Genomic DNA, 17639 nt, shown 5'->3' with positions numbered 1-17639 from the left:
TCCAAGATAAAAAACTAGAGAAAAGATAGCTTCTGCACAGTATGTTTAGAAATCTTTCCATGATTATGTAACTTTCTTGCCCAAAAGATGTGTTTCAGCTCTTAGAACTCTTTTATCTGCCTGCTTAGACTTGGGAAAAGATTATTTTTTTAACTCTTCCAGATGAAGAACGTCAGTAGTTTTTGAACCACTTGTCAAATATAGATAAAACAACATCCTCAGATCAGCAGATCAGCGTAGATGGAAATTTCCTAACCACATATTAAGAAAAACTTTGCATAATTTTTGCCTGGAACTTAAAAAAATGGATACCATCATCTGTAAGTGCACCCAATGATGCACATTTTTCATTTTGGTATTTATATATATTTTGTGAGGTATCTTTTTCAGCTAAGATAGTCATTAACATCAAGTATAGAAATAAACTGAACTTAGAACCAGTACAACTACTTTCAAGTAGTTATATCATAAGCTATTAAACCAAAAATTTAAAATATGAAGTGTATTAACTATTTTGACAAAGTGACAGCAAAGATTGCTTAACATTAATAAAAGTTTTAAATATCTAATATTAATGATTATTTCTAATTATTAAACATTGAAATATTTTAAAGGGGAATAGAAAAATGTTATAGCCTTAAATGCATTAAAGTAAAGAATAAAGGCTGGGGGCTTCCCTGGAGGTGCAGTGGTTAAGAATCCGCCTGCCAGTGCAGGGGACACGGGTTCGAGCCCTGGTCCGGGAAGATCCCACATGCCGTGGAGCAACTAAGCCTGAGTGCCACAACTTCTGAGCCTGTGCTCTAGAGCCCGTGAGCCACAACTACTGAGCCCATGTGCCACAACCACTGAAGCCCATGCACCGAGAGCCCATGCTCTGCAACAAGAGAAGCCACTGCAATGAGAAGCCTGCACACCGCAACTAAAAGAAAGCCTGCATACAGCAACAAGGACCCAACGCAGCCAAAAAAAAAAAGAATAAAGCCTGAAAATTTGTGAACTAGGCATGCTGCTTAAGAAGTTAAAAAGAGTAGCAGGAGAAGAAAAAAGAAAGTAGAAGGAAGAAAATAATAAAGATAGAAGAAATTAATGGGGGAAAACACTATACGAAAGAGGATCAACAAAGCCAATGCTTGGTTATTTGAAAAGACTAATAAAATTGCCAAATCTCTGGCAAGACTGGCCAAGAAAAAAGATAAAGCATTCATAAATGATGTTAGGAATAGAAAAGATAAGGCATTCATAAATAACGTTAGGAATAGTAACAGAAGAGATTTAAAACACTATGTAATAATACTATGTACAACTTTGTGCCAATAAATTTCAAAATTGTAAGTGAAACACAAATTACTACAAAAATTTAAATGATCAAAATCATAATATTTCTATATACATTAAAGAAATTGAGCCATAAAAGAAATCATTAAGGAAATTGAATTCATAAAAGGAATTGAAGTAATTAAAAATGTTTCCTCAAAGAAAATACCAGATGTATTGTTTTACTGTTGAGGTCTACCAAACATTCGAGGATTTAAAAGTTCCAAGCTTTACAATGTTTTCAGATTATAGAAAAAGAGAAATTAATCCCAAACTTATATCATGATGCTAGCTTAACCTTAACACCCAAAGCTGACCAGGAAAAAAAAGCATTGGCTGGGCTTCCCTGGTGGCGCAGTGGTTGAGAGTCCGCCTGCTGATGCAGGGGACACGGGTTCATGCCCCGGTCCGGGAAGATCCCTCATGCCGTGGAGCGGCTGGGCCTGTGAGCCATGGCCGCTGAGCCTACGCGTCCGGAAACTGTGCTCCGCAACGGGAGAGGCCACAACAGTGAGAGGCCTGCGTACCGCAAAAAAAAAAAAAACGAAAAAAGAAAAAGCATTGGCTAATCTCGCTCAGGAACATAGATGCAAAAATCCTAAACAAAATACTAGCAAACTGTAGCCAATGATGTATGAAAAATATAATATATTATGACCAAGTTAGATTTATTCTAAGAATATAAGGTGGGCTCAATATTAAAAAGTCAAGTAATATAACAGTATAAAAGAGGAAAACATATTCGTAGAACACGCAGGAAAATAATAAAATCCAGTTACCACTCAGGATTATAAAACAAACACCTAACCAACTAGACGGAGAAGAGAATATCTTTAATCTGATTATAATACACACACACACACACACACACACACACACAGAAGAAACATTATAATCAATCATGAAACTTAAAAAGTAAACCTTTTAGAATCATGACAAAGATAAGGATTTTCACGTAGCACTTGATGGTCCTTGCAACAGATTAGATTTTTTTTAATTTAATTTTATTTATTTATTTATTTATTTATTTTGGCCGTGTTGGGTCTTCATTGCCGTGCATGGGCTTTCTCTGGTTGTGGCAAGCAGGAGCTACTTTTTGTTGTGGTGCGTGGGCTTCTCGTTGCAGTGGCTTCTCTTGTTGCAGAGCACGGGCTCTAGGTGCACAGGCTTCAGTAGTTGCAGCTCATGGGCTCAGTAGTTACAGCACGTGGGCTCTATGGCACGCAGGCTTCAGTAGTTGTGGCATGCAGACTCAGTAGTTGTGGCTCATGGGCTCTAGAGCACAGGCTCAGTAGTTGTGGCACACAGGGTTAGTTGCTCCGCGCCATGTGGGATCTTCCCAGACCAGGGATCAAACCCATGTCCCCTGCATTGGCAGGTGGATTCTTAACCACTGTGCTACCAGGGAAGTCCAGATTCGATTTTTTTTTTTTTAATTATAGGGGTTGGAAAAGGGAAAACAAAACGGCTATTCAGAGATGATATAGTTGTACATGGAAGATCCAAATAAATTTACACATTATTAGAATTAAAATAAGATTAGCAAGATTCCCAAAATACTAAATCAGTATACCAAGCCAACTGGATTTCTCTTCATCAGCTACTGCCAGTTAGAATATTCAAATAAAAGAAAAAAATACCATTAAAACTAGCAACAAGAAATATAAACTACTTAGGAACAAGTCCAACAAGAGATGTGCAAGGCATATGTAGAAAATCATACAACTTTTAAAAAAAGACCTTAAAGAAAACTTTCTTAAAAATGAAGAGAGAGATGTTTATAGATTTAAACACACAATATTTAGGACATAAATCCGCCCCTCCCAAAAGATTTATGGAGTCAATGCAAATCCAATCAAAATCCCAAAGAGAATTCATTATGGTATTCAACAAGATGATAAATAAAATTTATAAAGAAGTCCAAACAGTCAAGAATATAACCAAGACATTCATGAAAAATAAAAGGGATTTGCCCTACCAGAGATTAAGACTTATTGTAAAACTGTAGTAATTTAAACAGTGAGAGATTCAGGTGTAGCGACAGACAAACAGAATTAAATGTCCAGCCACAGACTCAGCGTACTTGGGAAACTGATACAACCATTCAAACTATGATGCTCAGTTTTCCAAATGGAAAAAAAGGAAAATGGACCCCATTCAAGATAGATTAAGAAACTTAAATGTGAAAGATAAAACTTTGAAACTTTTAGTAGAAAATACACTAAATTAAAGTAGAAACAGATCTCTCAAATAACATATTAAAAGCACTAACCATAAAAGAAAATCTTGGAAAATTCAACTATAGTATAAGTCAGAACTTTTGACAGTGAACAGATAACATAGAGAGAGTAAAAAAGCCAGACATTGGGAGAAGACTTTTAGAAACATATACAATAAATTGTTTCTATTATCTATGGTATAACAAACTATTCCAAAACTTGTTGGCTGGAAACAATTATTTTATTGCCCATGATTCTGTGGGTCAGGAATTCAGGCTGAGCTCAGATGGCCAGTTCTTCTTCTTCCAGAGGCATTAGCTGAGGTCATATATGCATCCAGCTGGGAGCTTGGCTGGAGCTAGAACTTCCAAGACAGCTTCACACACATGTACACCACATGAGCTGCGGTGGCTGGAAAGGTTAGGGGGTGACTGGTCCTCCCTTTCCCCCTGCACGGTCTCTCATCTTGAAGAACCTCTCTTTCTACATGGTCTCTCTCACCAGCAGGAGAGCTGGAACTTTTCACAAGACAGCTGGCTTCCTAGAGGGTGGAATGGAAGCTGTAAGGCCTCTAGGCTGAGGCCTCGGGGTCACACAGTATCACTGCTGCTCCATTCTATTGATCAAAGCAAGACACAGGGTCAGCTCAGAACCAAGAGGAGGAGATACAGATCCCAGCTCCTGATGAAGGGGATATGTGCCTACAATAATGGGAGAAATTGCTGGCAGCCTTCTTTGCAGATATTCCATGTGCCAACAAAGTTTTAGTATTCAAAATATGTAAAGAACTCCTATGAATCATCAAGGAAAAGACCCCAAAAAGTGAAAACACAGACATTCATAGACAAGAAAATATGAAGGGACCATAAACATATGAAAAGATGCTTACTCTCACTACTCATCGAGGAAAAAGATTAAACGGACCAAAGGACAAAAATTCAAAAGTCTGGTAAGACCAAGTGTTGGTGGGAACTATTGTACAGAGATAATAGGAATGTAAAATGATACACTACTTTAGAAAACAATTTTGCATCACCTAGTAAAGATGAATTCATATACATAAGCAATTCCACTCTGGAGAAATTCTTGAACAGATGCCCTGAAGACCAGTACAATAATATTCTTAGGAGGTTTTCTGGGAGGAAAAACACTAAGAACAGCCCAAATGTCAATCAACAATAGAAGGCATAAATAATTTGCAGTAGACTCTATCATGAAATACTATAATGCAGTGAAAATGAATGGTTGACAGCTAGACATGCATTAACATGGATGAATATCAAAAATATAATGTTGGAGTGGAAAGAAGTCACAGAATACTTCAGTGTAATCGTATTTATATGAAAAGCTCACAATAGGCAAAACGCAACAATATATTGTTTAGAGGTCCAAATTTACATATGGTGAATACACACACACACACACACTCACTGAGCTATGATTAGCCCAAATTTCAGGACAGAGGGTAACTAGAGGAGACAAAAAGGGAAAGAAAACAACGTGCTTCAAAAACACTGGTAAGGGGCTTCCCTGGTGGCGCAGTGGTTGAGAGTCTGCCTGCTGATGCAGGGGACATGGGTTCGTGCCCCGGTCCAGGAGGATCCCACATGCCGCAGCGTGGCTGGGCCCGTGAGCCATGGACGCTGGGCCTGCATGTCCGGAGCCTGTGCTCCGCAATGGGAGAGGCCACAACAGTGAGAGGCCCATGTACTGCAAAAAAAAAAAAAAAAAAAAAAAAACACACAAAAAAAACACTGGTAAAATGTTCTTGGATTGGAAGACTCAACATTGTGAAAATGACTGTACTACCCAAAGCAATCTACAGATTCAGTGCAATCCCTATCAAACTACCAATGGCATTTTTCACAGAACTAGAACAAAAAATTTCACAATTTGTATGGAAACACAAAAGACCCCAAATAGCCAAAGCAATCTTGAGAAAGAAAAACGGAGCTGGAGGAATCAGGCTCCCACTACTGGGCATATACACTGAGAAAACCATAATTCAAAAAGAGTCATGTACCACAATGTTCACTGCAACACTATTTACAATAGCCAGGACATGGAAGCAACCTAAGTGTCCATTGACCGATGAATGGATAAAGAAGATGTGACACATATATACAATGGAATATTACTTAGCCATAAAAAGAAACGAAATTGAGTTATTTGTAGTGAGGTAGATGGACCTAGAGTCTGTCATACAGAGTGAAGTAAGTCAGAAAGAGAAAAACAAATACCACATGCTAACACATATATATGGAATTAAAAAAAAAAGATTCTGAAGAGCCTAGGGGCAAGACGGGAATAAAGATGCAGATCTACTAGAGAATGGACTTGAGGACACAGGGAGGGGGAAGGGTAAGCTGGGATGAAGTGAGAGTGGCACAGACATATATACACTACCGAATGTAAAATAGATAGCTAGTGGGAAGCAGCCACATAGCACAGGGAGATCAGCTCGGTGCTTTGTGACCACCTAGAGGGGTGGAATGGGGGGGTGGGAGGGAGACGCAAGAGAGAGGGGATATGGGGATATATGTATATGTATAGCTGATTCACTTTGTTATAAAGCAGAAACAAACACCACTGTAAAGCAATTATACTCCAATAAAGATGTTAAAAAAAATAACATTTAAAAAAAAAAGACTAAAAAAAACACTGGTAATGTTCTTTCTCTTTCTTTAGCTCAATCATGGTTACATGGGTGTTTGTTGTAATGTTATTCTAATATTTTTAGTTCTAATGTTATATGTTACATAAACATTTAGCATAGATAATGCTTTTTCAAGTGGTAAATAGCCTTACAATAAATTGCTCACTGAGAACACTCTGATGGCAACGAACAGAAAAATAATACTTTTAAATATGGCCGGGGGCTGGGATAGGGACATCAGATTGTCACAGGAATCAAATCTTTCTTAGTTTATACTGAACTATTTATAGATGAAATGTCTGGAACTAGTTTCAGAATGACCTATGGATGGGTGTAGTGATGAAACGGTTATGCCCATGAGTGGGTAAGTGTTGAAGCTGGGTGATAGGCTAATGGGGGTTCATTTATACTATTCTCCCTTCTATTGTGTGTGCCAGAGAAAGAGGAGGAGGCGTAGGGGGTGGAGGACGAGAAATCTCTCACAAGAGAACTGAAACAATGAGGATATTTACAGATTAACTGAACAGTAAGCATTCCTTGATATAAAGAATAAAACATAGAGTAGATTAGAAAGGAAAAGGAGGGCTTCCCTGGTGGCCCAGTGGTTAAGAATCCGCCTGCCAATGCAGGGGACATGGGTCCGATCCCTCATCCAGGAAGATCCCACATGCTGTGGAGCAGCTAAGTCCAGGTGCCACAACTACTGAGCCTGTGCTCTAGAGCCTGCAAGCCACAACTACTGAGCCCACATGCCACAACTACTGAAGCCTGCACTCCTAGAGCCCATGCTCCGCAACAAGAGGAGTCACCACAGTGAGAAGCCCGTGCACCGCAACGAAGAGTAGCCCCCGCTCACTGCAACTAGAGAAAGCCCGCGTGCAGCAACAAAGACCCAACGCAGCCAAAGATAATAAATATTTTTAAAATTAAAAAAAAAAGAAGGGGAGCAAATTTAAGGGGGACTTGCCAGTTTTTTACTCATGGGGAAGAGTCTAGTTGGCTAGAACACATCCAATGGGCAGGCATGAAGGTCCAGCCAGGTAGGCAGGGTATTGTGGGCAGAAGTGAGACCTTGAAGGGGGCCGTGGAAGATCCTACGAGCTGTGTGAGAGGCTGTCCCCTCTCCTGCTGCTGCTGATGATGATGATGACCTTCACGGCCTTGCAGTGGACCTGGGCCTGTGGGCTGGCCACAGAAAGTGCACAAGCAGGTGAAGCGCTATGGTCGTCCTGCTGTGCTGCACCCGCCAGCAGCCGCCTGCCAGGGTTGGTCTACGACAGGACACCCGGATCTCCCCCAGACCATCCCATTCCACGACTCCGACTCTCATTCCCAGGATTTCTGTGGCTGGTACCTGCCACCCCCATGCCTTCCACGCATGGGCGCCCCGCAGACCTCCATCCCTGGCCAGCCCCACCCTCCTATTCACACGCACACACATCCAGTACTCCACCAGGAAGGCCACCTGTGGCTCTGGACTTGCTGTTCACTTTCTTGCTTCTACTCCTTTGTGTGTGTTGTTCCCTCTACCTGACAGTCTTCTGCTCCCGGACAATTCACAGCTACCCCGCCAGAGTGGGCTCCAGTGGGGCCTTCTGTAGGAGGCACTCCCTGACTGCAGGCGGAGAGCTACGATTATTTACAGCGATTCTCACTCCTTCCACCCTGCGGAACTGGCCCTTACTGAGTATTCCACAATCGTGGAAGAACTCTTTTCTCGTGTCTCTGCGGTCATCGTTATACCTAGAGACATAGTTTCCAAAAAGCACACGTTCACTATTTAAGAGACTGTAGACGGTATCAGAGGAAGGTTATTATGCACACAAGGGGATGTTGTAGTTTAATCCTAGTTTTGCTCCTGATTTTCTGTAATTGCACATTGCTGGGATTTAGATGGAGTTAGCCTAGAGAAGTTTCTGCTGAGATAAAGGACCATGGTGGTTGCCTTCCTCACCCTTTAGCCCTATGTCACATTAAACGGCATCCCTCACCAACACTGGCATCTGCAAAGCCAGGCCAACCCCCAAGAGAGCCAGGCATGGGGGAGACGGCAGAGCAGGTACCGGTTTTTAGAACGTTACAATGCTAATGCCCTTCTTACAAGAAAAGAGGTATCTGGCTCATTAAATATTAAGCCATTCCAAAAAAAAAAAAAAAGGCAACCTATATTACATCATGAATTCTATGCTAAACCGAAGCAGGATGCACTTGAACTGAAGTTCGTTTTTCTGCTCCACTTTAGAACTCCCATGTTTATTACTCCTGGGAGAAGAACAGTGCTGGCTCTAGCCAGACTCGGCAATTTAAGCTTCTGTCATTTCTACAGTATCTGTTTTTATTTAGTGACGTAACATATTTTTATCCAGTGCTGTTCTATTTCGCATATGACATTTTAGTGCATGTTCAGTGTTTTGGACTGTATCTGTGGTACAGAGGGCAGTCACTTTAATTTATGGGTGATCCCAATTGTCACTTCCCCCCACCAGCAATGGAATTTTTCAATATCCTCAGAATAAATCCCTCCTCTGGAGCAGTAAACATAATATGACAGCGTGTCAACCACGGATTTGTTTCAAGATTATTTACTTACAATTCAACAACACTGCTGGCCCACCGAGTGCCCCATCAGCAAAAGCTGCATTGTTTGAAGTAGCTCGGGGAAACAGCCAGGGTTTCAGAATCCAAAGAATGCAGTTTTCCTAAATACCTCAGGATTACAAGATGCTATAGAACTAATAAATTTGCTTCTTAAAATAGTCCAGAGGAATCCTTAATGTTTGAAAGTGTAGGTTATTGATGGGGAGAGGGAATGCAGTTTTGTCCCTTAGGCTCACGTAACGTATCATGAGAAACATTTTTCTGCTTTCTTCTCTTTAGGATTATTTTTAAAGGATAAATTCCAGAGGTAGATAATCTTTTGAAAGAGAAGGACATTAAGAGAGAGTATCTCCAAAAACCCACTTTAGGGCAACCTTTTAAGCAGCGAATGTTTATCTCATGCTGATCACTGTTTCGCGGGATGGTGGGCTGGGCAACCTCGCCCACCTCTGGGGTGAATTGGATCCTGCGCTGTAGGTGTATCTGTCTGGCAATCTAATGACAGAATGAAATGGGACATTCTGCCACTGGTTTATTGTTTACATCTAGGCCGTAACCAAATCTAGCCTATATCTCATCTTTTATCTGTTTTAAAGCACTTTCCCATCTCCAACTCATTTTTCTCACCACTACCCAGAGAAAAGAGTTATTACTATCACCATTTCACAAATGAGGAAATTTAGCCCCGGAAGACTTAAGCAACTTGCTTAAGTTAACACAGAAAATGGGTGGAAGAGCTTGGACAAAAACTCAGGTCCCACCTCTCTGGTCCATCCACGATGTATTGTGCAAATTCAAATTCATCTAACTAAGAGAAATATCCATAAGAAGCATGTGCAGAGATGTCATCCATTCCAATGGATTTTTTAAGTGGGAGCGTGGCCGCTCAGAATAAAGAAGTCATTTCTCAGCCTCCCTTGCAGCTACACGTGGTCCATGGATTGTGACAGAAGGGATGGGGGCAACTTCCTGTTCATAGGACCGTGTGGTCCCCTCTCTCCTCCTAGGTTCCCCTGAGAGTAGAATCTGAAGGTAAAGGTCAACTGCAGGTTTATTTGGGAAGTGGCTTCTGGGAGCAGGAGTGAGGTGACAAGGAGGGGTGTGAGGAGGAACCAGGGAGAGCCCACACGAGAACGCGTTACTGCACGGGCCAGTATCATAGGTGAACGGCGCTCAGTCCCACAGGACCTTCTGATGGGGAGATACAAAGGGGGAAACACCAACTGACAACCGACTGCCATTGGTCAAGGTGTAAATTCTCCTACACCGCTAGGTTGCACTTCCTGTACAGGCCTAGAAGCCCCAGAACAGAAAGTGGAAAACATGGAGTATGGACTAAGATGAGGCATTGCCTGGATGCAGTTGTGCAAAATAGCAAAGGCTGCACAGCTGTGGGCAGCCAGGAGTGGTTAGGTGGGGCTGAGAGGATTAGAAGTGCTGCTCAAAACAGTGTGATACATCCCCCTTCCTGCTGGCTAAGATGCTAGTGGAGAGCTGTCTCAGACCTGAAACCAGAGCAAACTACCTGGGAGGGTTGGAACAATGATATCGAAGGTTGTTGGCACCCTGGGAATGTCTGAGTAGCCATGTGAGCTTGGACTGTATGAGAGAGAGAAATAAATTTCTTTTATTGAAGCAACTGTTATTTGGGGAACTAAAAAAAGATAAGTCTGATAATCACAAGCTGTAAACATCAAACTGGAGGGATTTGTTTAGACAGTGAATAAAAATTTTAGGTGTCAGTAAACAGTTGGCAGACCCATGGTCTACATGACAATCATGCTGAGAATCTCAGCACCGTGTGGCTCAGTCCATGACACCAAAGAACAGTCTAACAACTTGGTACTGAATCAACTGGGTGGTGTTGCCATCCAAACAGAGCTCCTCCAAATACCTTATTAAATATACACATTCTTGCCTTGCCAAAGTATTTTAAGCTGAAACAATGCATTCTTTTACAAATATGATTATCTTATATCACAGATCACACCAATTCTTAAGAATGAAATAGCCCATGGAACACTAAATACATTTCCACTGAATAATTAAACTTTGTAGCTAATGGCTAATAAGCGACCATACTGGACAGAGCGTTGAGGATAACATTCCTTCAAAGTGCCTACGGTGATCTAAGGGGAACTGGGTGCCACATCATGAAGGAAGAGATAGGGACACAGAGGTGGGGCGGCACAACCTGGAAGTGGTGGAGCTGGGATTTGAACCCAGGTTTGTTTGCCTCAAAAGCCCATGCTTTACCCATTACGCTAGATCTGATTGAGGGAAACTGTGAGCTTTGCTATTCTCTGGGACTTTAGAAGGTCTAAAATAAGTAGTTCACCTGCCTTGTGCTTAAAAGGCAGGAGTGGGGATGGGGGGGAGGATGGGGGGCGATGGGGGTTGAAGATTGTAAGGGAGGAGCACAGGAGTTGAGCTGAGTACATGGGCTGAGTCCTTGCCCTGCTGCTTGCTTGCTGTGTGAATAGGAAAATGGCTGAGAATCTCTAACCTCAGGTGCTTCACTGAGAAAATGGCAACAATAAAATGTACCGGTACCTCGCAGGCTTTTTTGAGAAGTGAAACAAGGCTACGTATATATAATATTAGAAGTGCTTTGTAAACCATAATGCCCTACATTTCCTGAGCATTTACGGTGGACCAGACATGGTGTTAAACACTTTAGACGGATTAGCTCATTTAATCACCACTGCAACACTATGAGCTAACTGCTTTTCCACCCCGTTTTCCAGGAGTTTGAAGCTTAGCTTGCCCAAGGTCACGTGACTATTAGTGGGCGGCGCTGGCATTGGAAGGTGGTACCCCGGGCTCTGGGCTACTCTCATCACACAGATGCCTGTGCACCTGGGCCATATGAGCACCCCCTATATGCAGACCACTGACATAATGTAGACAACTTGTCTCAGATTAAAATGTACCCTAGGGACTTACCTGGTGGCCCAGTGGTTAAGAATCCACCTGCCAATGCAGGGGACACGGGTTCCAGCCCTGGTCTGGGAAGATCCCACAAGCCACGGAGCAACTAAGCCCATGCGCCACAACTACTGAGCCTGCACTCTGGAGCCTGTGCTCCGCAACAAGAGAAGCCAGCGCAATGAGAAACCTATGCACCATAAGGAAGAGTAGTCCCCACTCGCCACAACTAGAGAAAGCCGGTGCACAGCAACGAAGACCCAACACAGCCATTAATTAATTAATTAATTAATTGATTTAAAAAAATAAATGTACCCTAGAGCTGCAAGATCTCCGGCTTCTCCTGTTGGGGCTGCCCCGGCCGAGATGCAGGAGAGACATCTCTCTGCCTGTGAGCTCTTCACTAAGATGAAGAATACAGTTTCTGAACATGTTCTTAATCTTATTCCATTTATCTAGCCGTTAATCCCAGCCTTGTAAATGTCTGCAGAGCCCCCATGCTAAATGTATGTATTTGGTTTTGTGCTTTCTCATTAATCCTAATGAATGGGGATTCTAAGGCATTCTTTCTTTTATTTTGAACCATATGTAAGCATAAAATTGTTTATGTCTTAGTCTCTAAAATTTGACTGTGTTGGGAAATTAGGATGTTCACAGTTTTAAAGCAGAAGGAGAGGCTAAATAATGTCTATCACTTTCTTAGGATTCGCTAAATATTCACAATTTTGATAAAGTCACGAAGAGGCCTGGAGTGAAGTATGCATCCTCCTTGCCTTTTTCAACCCAACTTGGTGGATGAGGTTGAAATGTGAGTTTATATCTGAGAGCCAGCTTTCTCCCCTTGCCTCATTCCCATCTGCTATCCTTAAAATATTATTGAAAATGCCTGTGTGAAATTCTTAGAGGATGTGAGAGCTTTAAAATCAACTAACTAACTATAGGCTCCCATTAATGCACTGAAGCCTGAAATCACCTTGGCAGACAGACATTTTGTATGAGGTGTAACTGAAAAAAATACCACGAGTAAACCACTTCTTTTTCATTTTAAGCTTTGTCCCATTCACAGTACTCAGGGCAAAAGAAACCCTGACCTATGCCAAAGGAAAAAAACAAAAGAACATGGATTTCAGATAAGAATGATCCAGAAACCAAAGGAATTTGGAAAGGGCTTTGTAGATGCAAAGTAGCAAATGCAGAACATGAAGGCAAGTAGGGGGGCCAGCAACTCTGGGTGGTGAACCCACCAAGTTTCAATAGACGTTTTCACCAACATCTAAACGAAAAACCACCGCGGGGATGGTCAGTTGCCAGCTGGAAAGGATGAGGGAGACATCATCTCCTCCTGCCCAGATTGCACCCCTTTCCTATTTAGAGGCTTCACAGGAGGGAGCTGTAATATGATTATTTGTTGATGAAGGGATTTCTAATTGCTGCTTCAGAGGAGACTAACATGACCTATTGGTTTCCTTTGATGTTTTGTTTGCTGACACAATTGCTAAACTTTGAAATGCAGTCAAACTGTAATTTAGTTCAGAAGCTTCTTTTTAAACGTATATTGCAGCACAGAACTGATTTTTAGTCGAAATCTACTTCTCAATTTTTTGTTAATGCAAATCCTTTCTTCATAAAAGGCATACGTGGGCTTCACTGGTGGCACAGTGGTTAAGAATCAGCCTGCCAATGCAGGGGACATGGGTTTGATCCCTGGCCCAGGAAGATCCCACATGCTACGGAGCAGCTAAACCCATGCACCACAAGTACTGAGCCTGTGCTCTAGAGCCCATGTGCCACAACTACTGAAGCCTGTGCTCCGCAACAAGGGAAGCCACTGCAATGAGAAGCCCGCGTACCGCAACGAGGAGTAGCCCCCGTTCACCACAACTAGAGGAAGCCCGCACGCAGCAATGAAGACCCAACACAGCCAAAAAAAAAAAAAAGATAAGATAAAAACTTAAAACAAAAAAAGCATACGTTTTCTCTACCATCTACTGTCACCTTCATTTGGTTTCCTCAGTCCCCAGTGAACTGAGGAGCAGACCTCTGATAACAGGGCAGTTGTGTCATACGTGCAGGAGGGGTACAGTCCCTCGCTATCCTGCTCCCTCATGGTGCCAAGCACGGGACTCAAGAGTAGCCTCTAGGGTCCTACCTGGATCAGCCTCACTGCCAATCACAGGGGCCCTCTATTCCCAAAGGGGTGCTTGTGGAAAAGGCCACAGGGATATGGGCAGGCAAAGTGGGCTCCTCTCCTACCAAGCTGGTTCAGGGGAGAAAATCAAACAGATTATTGCTACATCTGCAGTAGTTCACTTTCCCTTTGGGCTGCTCCTATAGCAGGGTCTATACTTCAATAAAGATATTGATGCTGCGGGGACTTCCCTGGCGGTCAAGTGGTTAAGACTCCATGCTGCCAATGCAGGGGGCTTGGGTTCAATCCCCAGTTGGGGAACTAAGATCTCACATGCCTTGTGGTCAAAAATTAAAAAAAAAAAAAAAAAAAAAAAAAGATACTGATGCTGTGCTAAAGGAACTAGGCATGAGTAGGCTTGAGACCAGAATTCAAGTTTCCCTCTGTCTGTCCTTTTCTCTGAGAAGTGTCCTTACTACTTGAACCCCAGTGACCAGTACAAGGACTGGACAAACACCATGCAGCCAACAGGCCAAGTTCTGCCTGACCTGTATTCCACAAGACCTGTTTTCTTGGGCCTGCACAGTTATTTTTTTTTTTTTAATTTGAATTTCAATGTCTTTTAAAAGGGCACAAGCTCTCCAGGTCACTGCTAATCCCTAAATATACCCTTAACATGCAGGTCACTTGGCTAATTCTGTGTCACTAACACCCCCGTGGGCTTTTGACCTTTCTGCCTCTGGTGACCAGAAGATTCTCCTTAGTTAACAGAGGACTCAGCTTTTGACACTGAAGTCTCAGGGGCCTTGGATAATGAAAAAGGGTGGATCAAAGAGGAAACCAATAGCTTAGTCTATGAGATATTTTAAAAATCCAACTAAGCCACTCGGGTCCTCTTAGTTCTGCATTTTCTGTTGTGTGCCTTAACTTGGTGGCTCTTGGCAGACTACTTACAGGGTGGTCACCTTCTGGGTCATAAACCCCATGAGGTTCTGCTTTGAATTTATGTCAACATAGACTGTGTCTTTTCTCAGCTTGTTGCCAGCAAAGCAATGCTTAAGTTGGGCTGATTTGGGCTCTGGGAAGAGAGGGCAGCCATTCTTTCAATGGATGCATTTCATTTTGCCCCACCTCTCAAGTTCCAAATGCTCTGGAGATTCATTCATCTTCCTTCTTCTCCTCCTCACACTTTTCCTTCCTTCTTTTTCTTTGACACCCAAATCCAAATGATGTATAAGTGGAGCAGATCTTGGTTGGGTAGGAGTGGGAAACATTGTCCATCTTTATTTTTTTCACTGCAAACTCCACGTTAGGTCCAAGTTTGCTAAAACATACAAGGTCCTCCTAACCCCTGGAGGTATACTTAAACTCAGCAAATAAGCACAGTGCATTTTTTTTGAAAGCAATCAATTCCTCGATGATCAGTCATTTAAAACTATACTAAGACCAGCAAACTTGCAGTGAAGCAGAAAGCAAAATTCACTTTTTAAAAAGACAAAACACAGGATCATAAAGACATTTCATTCCTCCTGTAGGCTTCTTCCAAATGTTTCCCTGGATCCCAAGGGAGTGCTTTACATCTCCATTGCTATTAGGAGTATCTGGGTGAAAGTTTGAGAAGCAGTGTGAGATTCTGGTAAATTCTTTTCTAAAACACAGTCTGCTTTTGTATCTGAGAGGAGTATTTCTTTATTTCTGGGGTTCGTGGAATGAGAAATTATGTAGTCCTTGGCTGGACACTTAAGTCTGTTCCTGGACTTGCCAAAAAGGCTTGGGTTGAGTTACTGGACTGGACTACATATTCCCACTCTGAGACCACCGGGATTGTAAAACTGTTGATGCTGAGTCCATTTCTTGTAAATGGCTCCACATATTCACGAATAAATAGTTTAGTTCTGTTATTGTTGGTTTTGGAGTCACCCACACACACACACACACGCACACAGTTATCTTGTTTATGCAGAAGTATCAAGCATTGGCATTCTCTCTGTTCCGCATTTGTTGGAAGGTAAAGAGGCACCAATAAAGAAATTGTATTATGCATGTTTTCTGCATTGGGTGGCACCTGGAATTTGCTGAATTTGCTGAGAGCACCTTAAATTTTAAAAGGTCCCTGAGCCTCACTTTTTCATGCCATTTGAGTCAGATGGAAAACCAAATAATTAGAATAAGCTAGCTGTGTGGGTCCTTTCTCTTGCTCTCAGCTGACTCCAGACCCTGCTGTGGAATTCTAACACCTCTTCCCCACTCCCGCTTCCAGCTGCTAAACTTCCATGACCAGATCTAAACAACTATCTTCCCTCCTCTCCCCATCTCAGATAATCAACAACTGAGTTAGCATATTACCTAGGACATCGCAGTACAAAAAATATTCAGAGTAGAAAACAAAACAAAACAAAACCACTCCTAGCCATTGGTTTATCAGAACATCTCATTTACTTTATGTTGGTCTTCTTCAAACTTGAAAAATGACTTTAAAGCAATGAAGCTGATTTTCACCAGCATTATATAGACTCTGACTAATGCCGGCCAAAAACACTTTGCCCAGACTGCTTCCCACTAACTCGTACCCAGAGGGGATGGGGTGAAGCAGAATTGAAGAACAAATGTAAACAAAAGTCCAGACATACTGCTCTTTCTTTCAGTGACTCACCCCCGAATGGGACCCTGTCTGAGATCCCACAAAATCCTGTTAAATCTTTCTAGGCAAGATGCTTAACTGCTGTTAGGCTTAGGGAAGAAAATCAGTATCATAGCTTCCCAGTGATACTGCATTTTGGTAATGATCTCAACTTCTGGAGAAGGCAGCATGGTGTGGTGAACGAAGATTCAGCATCAGACTCAGACCAGCCAAGGTTTAAATCCCAGAGCCACCGTTTTTTCGCTGTGCACCATTAGATACGTGACAGGTCCTCCTGGGCCTCTTTTTTTTTTTTCTTTTTCCCATCTGCAAAATGAGAAATGATGACAAGGATTAAATGAGACAGCAGATGAGAGAAGCAAGCCCAGTGCTAGGCACACTATCAATGTAAGCATCCCTTCTTTTTTAAAATCAGATCACAGGCTATGCACATAAAGTAACTCCCCACCAAGAGCTGACTCTGGCCGAGGGCACTGTTTTCTACGAAGGGAGCTCTTGGTGGCCCTTTGTTGTGACTGCTGATTGCACACATCTGGAAACTATGACAACTGTTTTGCTTTGAGCTCAACTTGGCCCAAATATAGCTCTATATAAAGCAGCTTCTATCCCTCAGTTTTTCCCAACACATCATAGCTTGGCATGAATTTGGGCAGAAGAGTGGGTGTCAAAAGAAATGCAAAATATCTGGGAGGAATTCAGATTCAACTAAGAATCACCCAGCCCTGTATGGCCCCTGGAGTAGCTCCCTGTAGTAACTGTCCCTGGAGTAGTTCATTCAACACTCACAGGAGCCTAGTACGAAGCTCTATTATTATGCCTACTTTGCAGAAGTTTCAGCTGAGTCTGGGAGGTTAAGTGGCTTTCTCAGGGTCACAGAAATAATAAGGTTTGAGATAAGACCCCAGGCTTTTTGACCTGGTTAAGAAAGCAGGAGGATTTACAGAGTTGGAAGATGGGCAATGGCAGTGTCTACTTGCCAAAGCCTGCTTTGAGTTGACACCATCCACAACACGTGCCGGGAAGGGGGGTTGTTGAGAGGAATGTCCCAGGTAAGGTGCTTTTACCTTTAGAAACCCTGTGCCGAGGCCCTCTGTCCATTATGTCACGTATCAACTGGGGCAGGTAGTGAGATCTGGCTACTTAAACATGTCA

This window comes from Delphinus delphis, chromosome 13 (genome assembly GCF_949987515.2).
Source record: "Delphinus delphis chromosome 13, mDelDel1.2, whole genome shotgun sequence".
In the NCBI taxonomy this organism is placed as follows: Eukaryota; Metazoa; Chordata; class Mammalia; order Artiodactyla; family Delphinidae; genus Delphinus; species Delphinus delphis.
The sequence above is the reverse complement of the archived record's forward strand: the minus strand, read 5'-3'. Positions refer to the sequence as shown.